This window comes from Choloepus didactylus, chromosome 14, assembly GCF_015220235.1.
Source record: "Choloepus didactylus isolate mChoDid1 chromosome 14, mChoDid1.pri, whole genome shotgun sequence".
Taxonomy (NCBI): Eukaryota; Metazoa; Chordata; class Mammalia; order Pilosa; family Megalonychidae; genus Choloepus; species Choloepus didactylus.
The window spans coordinates 44,964,832-44,980,094 of NC_051320.1; the positions used below are offsets into that span (position 1 = coordinate 44,964,832).

At 37.1% G+C, this 15,263-nt stretch overlaps 1 long non-coding RNA gene across 1 annotated transcript in view; it reads right to left on the reverse strand.

Annotated features, from left to right (window-relative positions):
• LOC119509246 overlaps positions 1 to 15,263 on the reverse strand; it is a 335,151-nt gene that overhangs the window by 226,537 nt on the left and 93,351 nt on the right. Inside the window, exon 2 of the long non-coding RNA XR_005211657.1 lies at positions 14,748 to 14,917. This is a non-coding gene — a long non-coding RNA (uncharacterized LOC119509246). The remainder of the gene's footprint in view (positions 1 to 14,747; positions 14,918 to 15,263) is intronic.

The window sequence follows — 15,263 nt, forward strand, 5'->3', positions numbered from 1 at the left end:
ATTTTTATTTGTCTAAAGTAATCTCCTTGATATACAGATACCTATAGAGACATGGATGAATATATAAGATGACATCAATATAGATATAAATATCTATGTCTGAACTTAGCCTTCCGTCCTGGTCTTCCACATTATCACAAAATCATCACAGGTAATAAGGAAAAAAATCAGTCAATCTATTTATTTTCAAGAGAACACTATTCAGGCATTAAGAGAGACAGGGAGAAAGGCAAATTGGCAGAGGTGTTCTACACATAAGAAAAAATAATTCACAATATCAGACAAAATGAGAGTTTCATATATTAAATTCTACAATGAATTGGAGGAGGTGGCTTCCAACTTGACTCATTACAAAGGGCTCCAAAGTAGACAAGGCATATTAACTGATTTTTTTTTTTTTTTTTTTAGTTATGTAATTATAGAGACAAAGCAGAGCCAAGAGAATATTCTGGGTGGAGACTGAATCAATTTTAGAAGCAAAAGTGTGAAGTCAGGATGTTTCCAAATGCATTTAGAAGACAGGATTTTACCTAGAGAGCAGGATCTTAGAGAGACAGCAGGGTTAGTGTCGGAAATGGTGGTATAGTGGCGATTTACCATGAAGTGTGCTGAATGCCAGGCTAAAGAGTTGGCACCTCATTCTATCTGGAAATGGGATTTTGAAGGCTTTTGATCCCACACTGAAAGCAGTATTTTAAGAATAATACTGGTAGAAATGTAAAAGACCAAGAAAGACAAAGAAGGTGACCAGTTCAAGGTTGCTGCAGTAGTTCAGGTATGAGATTGTAAGTCTGAATTAGGTAGGTTGTGCTAAACGCAGGAAGAAAAAAACATAGATGTGAGAGATGTTGCTAAGATCGAATTAAAAGAACTTGGCAAATAACAAGGACCCAGGTGTTTGGCTTAGTGAAGATGCAGTGCAGCCTATAAACAGCAAGAAGAAACCAAAATACAGTAATGACTGTGATAGATCAGCCATGCCACAACCTCAAGCTTTTAGAACAGCATCCAACCTGGTGGGGAGTAAATACCTCTAGAAGAAAAAAAAAAAAGAGTAACAGCAAAATTGTTAAGAAAAAAGAGCTGAAAATTACACAGAATGTGCTATGATTGGTCTATTTGTTACATAGAATGAAAAGATGCTCTCTAAATAGTTAGTAATGACTGTTAAGAGCTGAGCCAATTTGTGCAAAATCCAAGCTGTCTGGACCAAGCATTGGGAAAGGAAATAGGAGAGAGAAAAAATAAGAGTAGAAAAATAAGCAAATGGCAAGCAGCCAAGGAGACAAGCAGCAGAAGTGGCAGGGGAGAATAGAAGCATAGGAAGTGACAACAACTGTCACCTAGATGAAAGAGAACAGAGCCAGCAATGGACAGAGGGAAGTACTAGCAAGCTCTGAAGTCTAGCATGACTACAAAATTAAATGTACCTCATTTAATCGCCTTTACAGTGATCATTTCCTGGGACAAAAAATAAGAACCCATGTAGTCACAAGTCCAGATTTACTTATGAAGCCAACTGAATAGAATACTAAGATATACTGTGGAAATTTGATATCTAGGAAGGAGGGGAAGGAGAAGAATATAGTGAAGAGAAAAACCAAGCCATATGAAAATGGCTTTTCATGAGCTGGTTTTCCAGCTCATGAAAATGTTCTTACCTGGGCTCTTCCTATAGCTCACAACTTCAAACTGAATAAAAAGTGCAGAGTCCGCACAAACATCACTCTCCTCAGACATCACTCCCCTGGCTTCACTAACTAAATTAACCACTCATCCAGCCTGGTCACTCCTTAACTCTCCAGTGTGCTTTATTTTCTTTATAGAATTTACCACTACCTGAAATTATATTATGCCTTTATTTTTGAGTGATTTACTTTCTGCCTTGTCCTAGAATGTAAGCTCCATAATGGAAGGTACATTGTCTTTCTTGTTTATCACTGCATCCTGTAGTCTTGAATGGTGCCTAAATATTTGTCAAATGAAGAATGAATGAATGAATGACCATATTTGCACATTGACATTCTAAAATCACACAGACCTTTGTTAAATTCCATCTTGTCTCTTACTAAGCCTTCTTCTAGTTTAATCACTTTCCTGATTTTCAGGGATGTCTAGGCAGTGACCACCCTAACTTGTTCATGTTAAAAGGGGTGTCAAATTTATGAGAAAATGGGACACATCTAGTTGATGTTCTTGAAGAGGCTATTGCCTCTGGGTTTTGGGACTGAGCTAGCATAGGAGATCTCTGAAGAATTTAAGTTTCTAAAGAATAAACCTAGTGAGTGAAACCTTTATAGAGTCTCAGATAGGGATGCAGGTAGTCTTTAAAGTTTTCAGGACTACTGTTGACTTGGGCTTATCATACTGTGGTCATTTGGCCTATCTCGGTGAAGCTTGCATAGGAGTAATTTCAAGGACCGCCTCTTGACTCTCTTTGAATTCTCTTAGCCACTGAAACCTTATTTTGTTGCCTTTCTTTTCCCCCATTTGGTCAAAGTGTCAGGCTCATTCCCAGAAGCTGTGTCCCATGTCACCAGGAAGACTCACTCATCTAGGGGGTTCTTTCCCATGTTGGGGGGAGGGTGATGAATTTATTTGCAGAGTTAGGTTTAGAGCAAGAAAGTCCACATTTGAGCAACAAAAGAGGTTCTCTGGAGGTGACTCCTAGGCATAATTTTAGGTGGGCTTAGCCTCCCATTTAAAACCATAAATTTCACTGAGCAAGCCTCAAGATCGAGGGCTTGACTTATAAAGTAGGGGGTTCCTAAGTTCACATAGCATATGTTATGTCCACAATAACTCATAGCATCCTTTGAAATTTGTTCTACAGCTACTTGTTAAACTGTAATTTGAAAGCTATTAGCTTTTTGTATATATGTCATATTTCATAATAAGAAAATAACTGGAAACTATCATACTACAACTCATAACAACTTTGGAAATTTTCTATAGAACAACTTGTTAAATCATACTTTGAAAGATACTACTTTTTTGTATATATGTTATATATCACAATAAGGAAATAACTGAAATTGTGGAACTGTAACCTATAATATTGCTTGAAATTTGCTCTCTAACTACATACTAAATTGCACTTGGAAACTTATCACTTCTATGTATATATGTTATATTCTAAAATAAAAATATGATAAAAAAAATTACACAGACCTATGTCGAAATCCTGGCTCAGCAAACGGCAGCTTTGTAGCAGACCTGGGTTTCTTTCTTCCTAGCTTATTTTGGAAGAGCCCCCATCCCTAGTATCAGTCCAAGTGGCTCTCGGGACTAACCCCACCTTCCAGCTCCAAGGGTGGCATCCAGTCCAGGATGGGTTACTCTGAGAATTCAACCAGCCTTGTCATTGTTGGTTCATGAACTGGTGTGAAATCCAAATTAAGTAAATTTCAGACTCTTCTGATATTGAAAGCCCTCACAGGGCTTCAGCTTTTTTCTGAAGCTATCTAGTCAGTGTAGTCTCTGGGATCTCTATAAATAGAATGTAGCCAGCAACCATTTTTGTTACTTCATGAGAAGCGACTGCCTGAATATGAATCCAACATTGAGGGAAAGCTGATAGATATGGAAAAAGAGACAAATTCCTAATGACATGGTTTGAATCTCTGGATTCAAACATGCCTAAAATGTAACATTCTGAACTTTCCAGGAACATGAGTCAAGCAATACTCTCTTTTACTTAAACAAGTTCATGGTGGATTTTTCTCACTTGCGATAGAAATAATACACCAGTAAAAATTTTGAGTGGTTGGACAAGTCTCATCTTACATATTTGCAAACTAGTGATAATAACACCTATTGGCTGTAGAGGAAAATATCAATTGTTTAAATTATAAGAATAAATAACAATAATAACAAAGTACCTCACACATAGAAGATAATAAATGGTAATAGTCGCTCATGACGTTGTTTGTAGAGGATATTAGCAAGAGCAGCAGGAGAGTACAGAGTTTGTAGAATATAATTGCTAACATTCAAAATAAACAATGGAAAACATTTTGATGTCACGTCTGTCTACAAGAGAGAGGTCTAGCCTGAGCTTAACCTGTCCATGAGCATGTGAGAAATTTTTAACAAGCCCCAAAACCAGGAAGAAAAAGACAAGTCATGGCCAGATATGGACTGGAGGAAGGAATCAGGAAGGTCAAAGACTATCCATCAGGTCAACAAGTTAAATATACTGAGCCAATAGGAATTTAGAGAGAAGTCGTTTGAAATATTAGAGATGGGGAAAAAATGGACATATGGATGAGTGAGGAACAACTGGGGAGACAATTCTGCAACTATATACTCAAAGAGAGACTGGCTGATTCTCTGGACCAACAGCATGTCTTTCAAATGTCAGAAACTCTGTCTGATACACCTTACCCTTAATTAAGTTACCCAACTGATAAATCAAAAGCTTGGTAAAGACAACATCTTGAAATGTGAATTCCTTTCTTTCTCAAGCCAAGAGCAAATAACAAAGTTTAGAAAGTTATACTAACTTCGAAAGAGAAAAGTATGATCTGTACATAACTTGAGAAGAGTCATCCCTGGAAACAGCTAATAGATTGGCTCAGTGTTCAATCCTCCAAATTATTTGACATCAAAAGGTCTGCTGGTCACAGAATTTGTCATTTGTTAATCAACAAAATATAATAAGCATTATTGTATCACACAATTATATGAACAGTTCTCAGTGAGAAGATGAATGCTTTCTGCTATCATGTGTTAGAAGTTAATTGAATACTGGGAACATACTTGGAAGAACCGAGGACAGGGACATGAATGGACATTTGCACACTGGTGTTTATGGAGGCAGTATTCATGATTAGCAATGGATGGAGGTGGCCTGAGGGTACATCGACTGATGAATGGAATGGTGAACTGTGGTGTATACATACAATGGAATATTGAGTGGCCACAAGAAGAAATGAAGCTATGAGGTACACAACTAGTTAAATGGACCTTGAGGACAGTATGTTGCATGAAATAAGCCAGAATCAAAAAGACAAACATTATACTGTCTCAATAATGTGGACTAACTATAATGGGCAAACCCTGAGAATTGAATCTGAGAGTATAGGTTATCAGAGGAAGGCTTATTGTAATGATTCCTAGAATGTAAGTTCTTACAGCAGTTATCTCTATATCTGAGTTGTAATGGTTATTTCTAGATTCTGAGATGCTGAGCTCTTCTGTATAACCTGGTTGGTTCCTGGAACTTCAGGTAACTGGGTGACACCTGAGACTCAGAGCTAGAGTTCAGTAGCCATGAATGTCAACACTACCCCATACAGCAAATGTTAGAGAAACCGATAAAGGGATCAGACTTCAATTAGAGATATGAATGAAATGGCCTTGATTAGGACTAAGGGTAGAGGATGACATTTACTGTATTTTAAAACTTCAACTTCTGTGTGAGACCAAAGGTAGAGATTTGGCAGAAAATCTTTATTTTCTGTATTTTAACTTGTATGGTCGGTTTATTCAAACACCATAATGACATGGAACCTCAAATAGGGAGTGAGAACTGATTGGTTTGTACAGGTTAGCACGAAACCCTGATATATCCCAGAGTAATTTGGGCAGAGTATAAAGAAGTATTTGAAAAGCTCTCTTGAGGGACTAGGGAAAATGTGGAAATATTAAATTTAGCCACCTGAGGAATTCCTTATATTCTCAAAAAAATGGGGACTACCAACTTACTAGGCCAAGCCCTCAAACTTGGGGCTTGCCCTTATGAAGCCTGTTACTGCAAAGGAGAGGCTAAGCCTACTTATAATTGTGCCTAAGTGTCACCCCAGATAACCTCTTTTGTTGCTCAGATGTGGCCTCTCTCTCTAAGCCAACTTTTCAGGTGGACTTGCTGCCCTCCTCCCTATGTGGGACATGACTCCCAGGGGTGAAAATCTCCCTGGTAATGTGGGACATGACTCCCGGGGATGAGTCTGGATCCGGCATCATGGGATCAAGAAAGCCTTCTTAACCAACAGGGGAAAGAGAAAGCAAAACAAAGTAAAATTTAAGGGGCTGAGAGATTTCAAATGGAGTTCAGAGGTCATTCTGGAGGTTATTCTTATACATTATATTGATACCCCTTTTTAGTTTTTAGTGTATTAGAATAGATAGAAGGAAATACCTGAAACTGTTGAATAGCAACCAAGCAGGCTTGATTATTGAAGACGACTGTATAACTTTATAGCTTATATGGTGTTACTGTGTATGGAGAGATAAATAGAAAAAGGGGGACAAAAAAGTAAATGAATAATAGGGGGAATGGGGGAGATGGGTTGTTTTCGGTGTTCTTTTTTACTTTTATTTTTATTATTATTTTTATTTTTACTGTTTTTTTTTTTTGGAGTAATGAAAGTGTTCAAAAATTGAATGTGCTGATGAATGCACAACTATATGATGATACTGTGAAAAACTGATTCTACATTTTGGATGATTGTATGGTATGTGACTATATCTCAATGAAATTGCAAGAAAAAAATAACAAAACAAAAAGTTAATTGAAAGCAAATATTTATATAGGATCTAATGCAATTAATCTATGACAGGTATTTCTTGATGACTAATTTGATGTTTTGAAATAAGACACATTTCAGAAGACTAACAACAGAATTTTTAAAGAGTCAGCAAACTTTGATGCCACAGGAGTACTCAGAGTTTTCCAGTGAATGCAGTTTGAGGCCAAAATATCACTCATCCTCCAAAATTCAGTCAAGTGTCACTAGGAGGCCTTCTCAGAACCATCTTCCAGAAGGTTCACCCTCTCTTCCATGCTTTTTCTGTATGTCTATTATAGCACTCTCCACTGTAAAGTAATTCTTATTTTTGTTGTCCCATCTGCCTTTGCTATACCAATTCCAACTAAATTGTGACCTTTTTACAAGCAAATGCTGGTCTTGCTGATTTCTATAAACCTAGATCCAAATTCAGAGCCTGGCACCTACCAGGTGAGCAATAAGAGAATGAAAACTGAATGAATGAGCAGTCTATTTGAAGCGTTTTATGTTGCTTTGCAAATGAGTCCATTTTAGCAAAACTTAAACATTATTCTGACAACTGCCAGTGAATCAAGCACCTAGATTTTAAAAGAATGAAGATGAAATGATAGTTCTAGAATTTGCTAATCTTGAAGTTTCTCATGACTTTGAAAATACTTATCATACTGGAGCTTACAATGGTATTTTCTCCTTATTACTTAGAATGCAAGCTGATTCATGGATGAATAAAAAACATTTTTGTCATCTTTGTAATCATCTTTTCATATGTCCAGTGAAAGTTAATTTCAGAAATATGCTTACCTGAAGAGAGCAAAGCTATTCTATTGCTATGATATTGAAACACTGCCTGAGGAAGCAGGGTTACTGTCTGTTAATATTTTTAGCATCTCTCTGCTCCCCATTGTTACCTCATTGATTCAACTAATGGACCAGAGTGTTTTTCAAAATATGAAATGTTATTAAACAGAGTTCTGAAGAAAGTTGATTCATCTGAATGAATTATATAAGAATCCTAACATTGTTACAACATTAAAGATGAAATTTCTGTGATATTGATTAGAGCTAGAATTCTATGCAGTCAAATGTTATGGAAAACTTGGAGAAAGTCTTAGTTTCCTAATGTCACACTTTAAGAACTTTTGAAGATAATAATGAGTGTTTAAGAGCATAGGATTTAGATAACCGGATCAAGATGGTGGAATGAGAAACTTCAAGGCTCTGACTCACCATAGAAGTTTTGAACAAACAGCAAGAACTGTCAGAAACCTCTTTCTCAAAGTTCCAGAAAACAGTTAAAGGATTGCAATAACATTGACAAATCAAGAAAAAGGCAACCTAAAAGTAGTAGGATCTCGTGAGACCTGGCCTGGTCCCTCCCATCCCCTCACTGGCTTGCTACAGAGCTAGTCCATGGTCCCAGGGAGGGTCCCTGATCCCAGTTTTCAGACGGAGCAGAGTAAAACCCTTGTGCACATTCTGGGAGCATGTAAACCTCCCCAGTTTCTCAGGTGGTAGCCTGAGGGATTGAACCAGGACACTCATTGCAGGCTTACTGTCCCAGAACTTGCCCTGCATGTAGAAGGCAGCTCGCAGAGCTATCCTAGAGAACATGGTGGGGGAGCAGTCATGTCATGGCTGCCTTGGGTAAGGTATTGCTGACTTAGGACATGTAGTGCTGTGTTTGGGCCATGAGGAGACTTTCCTAGGGAACAGGGGACATGTGTATCCATGTAAATGGGGGAAATCATGGGGACACATGTGCATGACCAAGACAAGGTGCATGTGCACAAATGATCATGGAGGTGCTTACATTTTGGCCTTAAGCTATTCTCTAAACTCATTGTGTGGATAAGCTCTGAAGGACAGCACTCCCACAGGCCAATCTACAAAGACTAGGAAACATGTTTTCTTTTTCCCTTTTTTATTTTTAGTTAGATCCTGGCACTCAAGGGAAGTTCTGTCATAACATTCACTGTATACAAATTTAAGGAACAGACACCTCATAGTCTAAATTCCAATGGATAACACATTAAAATATCAAAATGTCTAGGCTTCAAGAAAATTACAAAACATACAAAAAAAGAAAGGGAGAAAGGAAGAAAGGAAGAAAGAAAGAAAGAAAACCAGGAAGTGATGTCCCAGGCAATGAGAAGATTAAAGTATTAGAAACCATCAATAAGCAGATCAGATCTGGGACATACCAGACAAAGACTTAAAAAATAGTCCTAACAGGTGAACTCGTTGCCCTCCCCCCTACGTGGGACCCGACTCCCAGGGTTGTAAATCTCCCTGGCAATGCAGAATATGACTTCCGGGGATGAATGTGGACCCGGCATCGTGGGACTGAGAGTATCTTCTTGACCAAAAGGGGGGTGCAAAATGAGACGAAATAGTTTCAGTGGCTGAGAGATTTCAAATGGAGTCGAGAGGTCACTCTGGTGGACATTCTTATGCACTATATAGATAACACCTCTTAGGTTTTAATGTATTGGAATAGCTAGAAGTAAATACCTGAAACTACCAAACTCCAACCCAGCAGTCTGGACTCCTGAAGACAATTATATAATAATGTAGATTACAAGAGGTGACAGTGTGATTGTGAAGACCCTGTGGATCACAACCCCTTTATCTAGTGTATGGATGAGTAGAAAAATGGGGATAAAAACTAAAGGACAAATGGGGTGGGATGGGGGGATGATTTGGGTGTTCTTTTTTCATTTTTATTTTTTATTCTTGTTCTGGTTCTTTCTGATGTAAGGAAAATGTTCAGAGATAGATTGTGGTGATGAATGCATAACTATGTTATCATACATAACATAGTTATGTGGATTGTATACATGGATGATTGTATGGTGTGTGAATGTATTTCAATAAAACTGAATTTAATAAAAAAAAAAAAAAAAACCACAAAAAAAAAATGGTCCTAAATATGCTCAAAAAGCTAAAGGAAGTCAGGAAAATAAGAGATGAACACAAAGAGGATATCAATAGAGAGATAGAAATTATGAAAAGGAACCAGATAGAGCTAAGACCAGAGTAACAGAAATGGAAAATTTCCCAGATGGTTCAATAGCAGATTGGAGCTGGCAGAAGAAAAAAATAGTGAACTTGAAGGTAAGACAACTGAAGTCATCAGTCTGAAGAGCAGAAAAAAGAAAGAATGAAGAAAACTGAACAAAGCCTGAGGAACCCTTGGGACACCTTCAAGGGTACCAATATACACACTTTGGGAGTCCCAGAAGGAAAAGAGAGAAAGGGGCAGGAAGAATATTCAAAGAAATAAGGGCTAAAAATGTCCCAAATTTAATGAAAGACATGAATGTATACATCCAAGATGCTCAAAAAAACTCCAAACAGGATAAACCCAAAGAACTACACACAACATATTTTAATCAAACAGTCAAATACCAAAGATAAAGAGAGACTTCTGAAAGCCTCAAGACAGAAGGAACATGTCACATACAAGGGGCGCTCATTCAGATTCAATGTCTATTTCTTATCAGAAATTATGAAGGAAAGAAGACAGTGAGATGACACATTTTAAGTGCTGAAAGAAAAAAAAAAAAAAAGCCAACCAAGAGTTCTGCATATTGCAAAAATGCCTTTCAAAATGATTGGATTAAGACATTGCCAGATGTTTTTAAAAAAGGTGAGGGAGTTCATACCATTAGACCAGTCCCACAAGAGATGTTAAGAAGAGTTCTGCAGGAAAGGACAAAAGACAATAGATCAAAGAAGCATGAAGAAATAAAAAACCTCCAGAAAAGGTAACAACATGGACAAATATAAATACCAGTACTATTGTATTTTTTCTTTGTAATGTCATTTTTTATTTCCTACAGGATCCACAAGGCACATGCATAAAATGTAATGATAAATCAATCAGTGGTTTTGTATTTATCATGTCTAAACATGTAATTTAGGACAAGGACTACATAAAGGTGGGGGCACAGAGGAGTATAGGAAAACAGTTTGTGTATTCAATTAAAGTTAAATTTGTATAAAAGCAAATGAGGTTGTTATAGATTAGATTGTTAAATTTAAGCTCCTCAGTAACTATAAAGAAAATATCAGAGAATAGGCAAGCTTACAGAGAGAAAAAGTGAAGAACATATTACCAGAGGTGGGGCGCAGGGGGAATGCGGAGTTAATGCATAATAGGTGTAGGATTTCTGTTTGGGGAGATGGGAACATTTAAGTAATGGAGGATGGTGAGGGTACTGCAACATCATGAATGTGATTAATCCCACTGAATGTATGTTTGGGAGGGGTTGAGATGGGAAAGTTCATATTGGATATATGTTCCCATGATTTTTTTTTTAAAGAGCCACTAAAGATACAATGACAATTAAATGCAATATATGAACAAGGATGATATCAAAAAAGGAAGAAGTAAAGGCTAAAAAGGACATTATTGGGACACATGAAAAAATTAGAATATAGACTGTAAGATTTAGATCAATGTTAAGTTTCTTGAACTTGGTAACTACACTTAAGGTGATTATACAAATAAATATCCTTGTTCTTGAGAAATGTTCTTAGGAAATGTATTAAGTGTTGAAGGAGCATGATGTGTACAATCTACACTCAAGTGTTCAGGAAATGGATTGATAGATAAACAGACTGATAGATGGATAAATAAAATGATACGGAAATTTGGCAAAATGTTAAAATTGGTGAATTGGGTATCTGCAGGGAAAGGGTTTGTTGGAGTTCTCTATATGGCATTTGTCTTATTTTTGTAGATGTTCTGTAAGTTTGAAAGTATTTCAAAATAAAAAGCTAAAAAAATTCACCACTTGCAAGGGATGTAACTTAAACAAACTTGAACAAATACTTTATCTCTTTAAAACAGCTTCATTATCTGTAAAATGAGGATAAAAATAAAAATGCCTACCTCAGGATTAAATTAAGTAATCTGTGTGAAATAGAGCATTCAGTACATTTTAGCTAATAATATTAATATAATCCTACAATTATGAAAAAATTAAGGATTATGAAGAATTTAGGATTAAGATTTAATTGAGTCTTCCTAAAGCACTCTGAGATAAATATTAAAATGGTGAGAGTTATCCCTTCTTCACACACGTCAATAAATTCCAGGCAAATGAAGTAGGCCAATGAATTAGTAAAGAAGAAGTAATACACAGCTGAGTAATGCTAACAGATCAAGGACACCGGCATCTTTACTGAGGGATGTTGGGGGGAAAACAGAGGCTTTTCTAGAAAGTGAAAAACCACTGGATAGAAGATTCCTCAGCTCTGAAATGCAGAACACAGAGTCGAGTGATTACCATTTCCAAACGTCGTGCTGGAACTTGCTTTCTTGAAAGATTAACTTATGTGAGCTTGTGTGTGTGCATGCATGTGCATGTGTGTGTATGCATGCATGCATGCGTGTTTAATAATATCTTCTTTTTTCATAAAGAAGATGTGGAATGTGAATACAAAGGACCCCAGGTAGAGGTGCTAGATTTAGCAAATAAAAATACAGTTTACTCAATTAAATTTGAATTTCAGATAAACTATGATTATTTTTTATTATAAGTATTTTCCATGCATAACCCCTGGGCTATATCCTGGAAAAGGAGGGTATTCAAATTCAAATTAATATAGTTAGCCCTGCCCCAGAACAAGTGGTGGAAGGAAGGAAACACCCAATTAAATGAGGCTTCCCAAGAAGAGGTAAGGAAGAGTTAGGTGCATAACCACTACTGCATCCTCAGCTACAGAGAGATTGCACAGATGTTCTCAAACATTACTTTCAGTTCTATGAGACCACAAGACACCACAGACCTTTAAGATTTAAGTTCTTAGAATATGACAGGTCTCAATAAATACACAAAAACATTTTTATTCAATGACTAGTAACAAAAGATTTATCAAATTTTAAGATAATTTTTTCCCAAGGTAAATGGCAGTAGACTATCATGTTCAATTGGTACTAAAAACTTAGCAGTTGTTAAAGACCCTTAAATTCACTGCCTGCTTTCATCTGCTTTGTGTTAAGCTTTTAAAAATAATTCTCCTATCTATATCTCAGCTTCTTTGCACCCTTGCTATTACATGACTAGAATCTTTCAAAACCATTTCCCCTAGCCCTTTAATATTCTAAGTGTCTGTGCAGAAGTTGAACTTATGTATTTGGAATTGAGATTAAATTCTCTGAATGCTTTTGGCATTGCTGAGTGCTGTCATTCTCATCACTGTTCAACACCAATGCCATTGGATAAAGTAGTTTAAAAAATCTGAAAATATTGCAGCAACTGAACGATACGTGGGACACCGAGCTGTAAACAGTGGCAGAACTTGAAGCACAGCCTTACTCAATATGACACAGCATGTAATGCACCTGAAATTGGGCCCCATGTAGTGACTAAGAGTTTAAATTTTCCGAGTTTTATAGAATTCTGTATTATGTTTGACAGCTCTGTTTCACACCAATGGCTGGTTCCATAATGCTAACAAGTACAAAGATGAGAAAATGTCACTAAGAAAATCAAGAATGCAAAAAAAAAGTGTATGTAAGCTTCAAGCCCATAAAACCTAATTTCTTATGGGAAATTACCATTTTACACTTGGTTGTGACATTTTGAGGGTAGCACAAGGCAGAGGTGGAGATTGGGGGGTGGGGAAAAAAGTGAGGCAGGATGGAACTGGACCTGTCTGCACTCTCCCCTAGCTCATTTTTATGCCTCTTGCCCTGCTCCATCTCTCCTGCATCTGCTCTTAAAATACAGCATGGTCACATCCACGGAAGAGATTTTTTCCCCAATCAGGTTAAGCATAAGATGAGGTTCCAGAAAGACTGAGACAAGTGATTAATCTCATTGGTCATCCCTTTGTTCCCCCTCCTGGTAACATGCATAGGTAATAAGGAACTGATATGTACTATTATGGATAATCTAGCTCCAATGTGGTTATTGCTGCCCTATTGGGTAAATTTTTCCTGGTGACCATCTCATACCTATAATATGGAGAGGTCCTGTCTCTTAAAGGAACACTGTCTGCCCAGTGGAATATTCCCAAGGACATGTAAAAAGGTAACAGGGATCAGAATCATTTACCCTATTCCACACTGACTCTGATTTCTCTTCCCTCTCCACCTCTTCCTATTTCAACCAAATTTCCGTGTTAGCAGCTTCCCCCTCAACCCCCTGCCTTCCTGGCTCCCAGTTCACAGCTGGCATCCTTTTTCACATGCACCATTTGTCAGACTGATTAATTACCCAGTCACTCCTCTGCTTGCCCTCAGAACACTGCCTTGTGAGCTATTCCCAGAGGCAGCCCTGAAGAGAGTTTTCTGTCATTTGCTAGGTCTCACCTCCTGATCCTGGTCTCAGAAGATCAGAGGTAGACACCTGTTCTCAAATCCCTGATAATAACTACTTGTAATTTGAAATCATTTCATAATGAGGCACTGTGTTATGATGTACAGAGCCCAGGCTTTGAGATCAGATAACCAAGGATTTGAAATCAAGATTCAGGCCCTAATTATCTACAGGAGCTTGGCAAATTGACTTAACTTTCCTGATCCTCCATTTCTACATCCAGAAAATGGGGGTACTGATGCTGAACCTATAAGAGAATTGTGAAATGAAGACTCATGTGGTACATATTAGAGCTATGCTACCCAAACTGATTTCTGGTTATGAAATATAATTTGTTTTATATCTTACTGTCTTTCACCTTCCTTCCTGGAAGAATGAGGGGTTAGAAAGTTCCTATTGCCCATCCACTCATCTTCTGTGCTCCTATTTTTGCTCAGACAGATATTTTGGGCAAGAACATTGAAACTCAACAGTGAAACTCAGACAGAAAAATTTACTGCATTACACATCATTGTCCCAGTGGGAATATTTGTGTTTATGAAATTCATTGGTCTCCTGGGTTTTCTGTTTTTGTAACATAATTAAATGTATTTGGAATCTACCTCCAGATGAAAAGTTATTCATTAATAGAAGCAAAGATTAATTTTATTTAAAAATAAGCAGACCAATTGCTGCCTATGGGTTTGCTTATGTGAGCTTCTGAAGTCACTAAATTCAGATGAATTACGGCAATTTGCTCTCTCATACCATGATTTACATCCTTATCTGTGCCCCTAAAAGGGACACAGAGGTAAAGTCATCTGGTAATTATACTTCTGCAGAAATCCAGGCCAAAAAGTACATAAACCATACCATGTAATAATGATACAGTGATTGGTTACACTGTTCAGCTGCCAAAAATTACCTTCCTGTAGTCCTTTCACATGCTTCAATGGAATCCCATATGTCTCAGTCCTGGACACTTGTCTCCAGTAACAGACGATGCTCTCAGGAATCATTCCTTGGGCCAGAAAACATGGACCACATTCCTTGATGAGAAGCCATTTGCAAAAACATTTCCTAGAAGGTTGGTTTCTGAAAATGGAAGTAATCCAAAATACAGCACTGTCATTACTTATTGATGGTAATAACTGATACAATCATACATATTATGGTATAAATGTTTATTTTTTAAAAGGTACTTCCATTACTTTTCTACCCTAAGCATAGGTATTTGAAAACTTATTTGAGAGAGCTATAAAAATCAGGGCAAGAATAATAAGTTCATATTATTTGGCATAATATTTATTTGAATACTTATTACTGGATGTGTTTTTATTTAATCCTTACAATGACCCCAACTGTAGGGGTTATTATTATTTCCATCTTAACAAATAAAGAAACTTAGACTTACAGAAGATATCTAGCCTTCACAGATGGT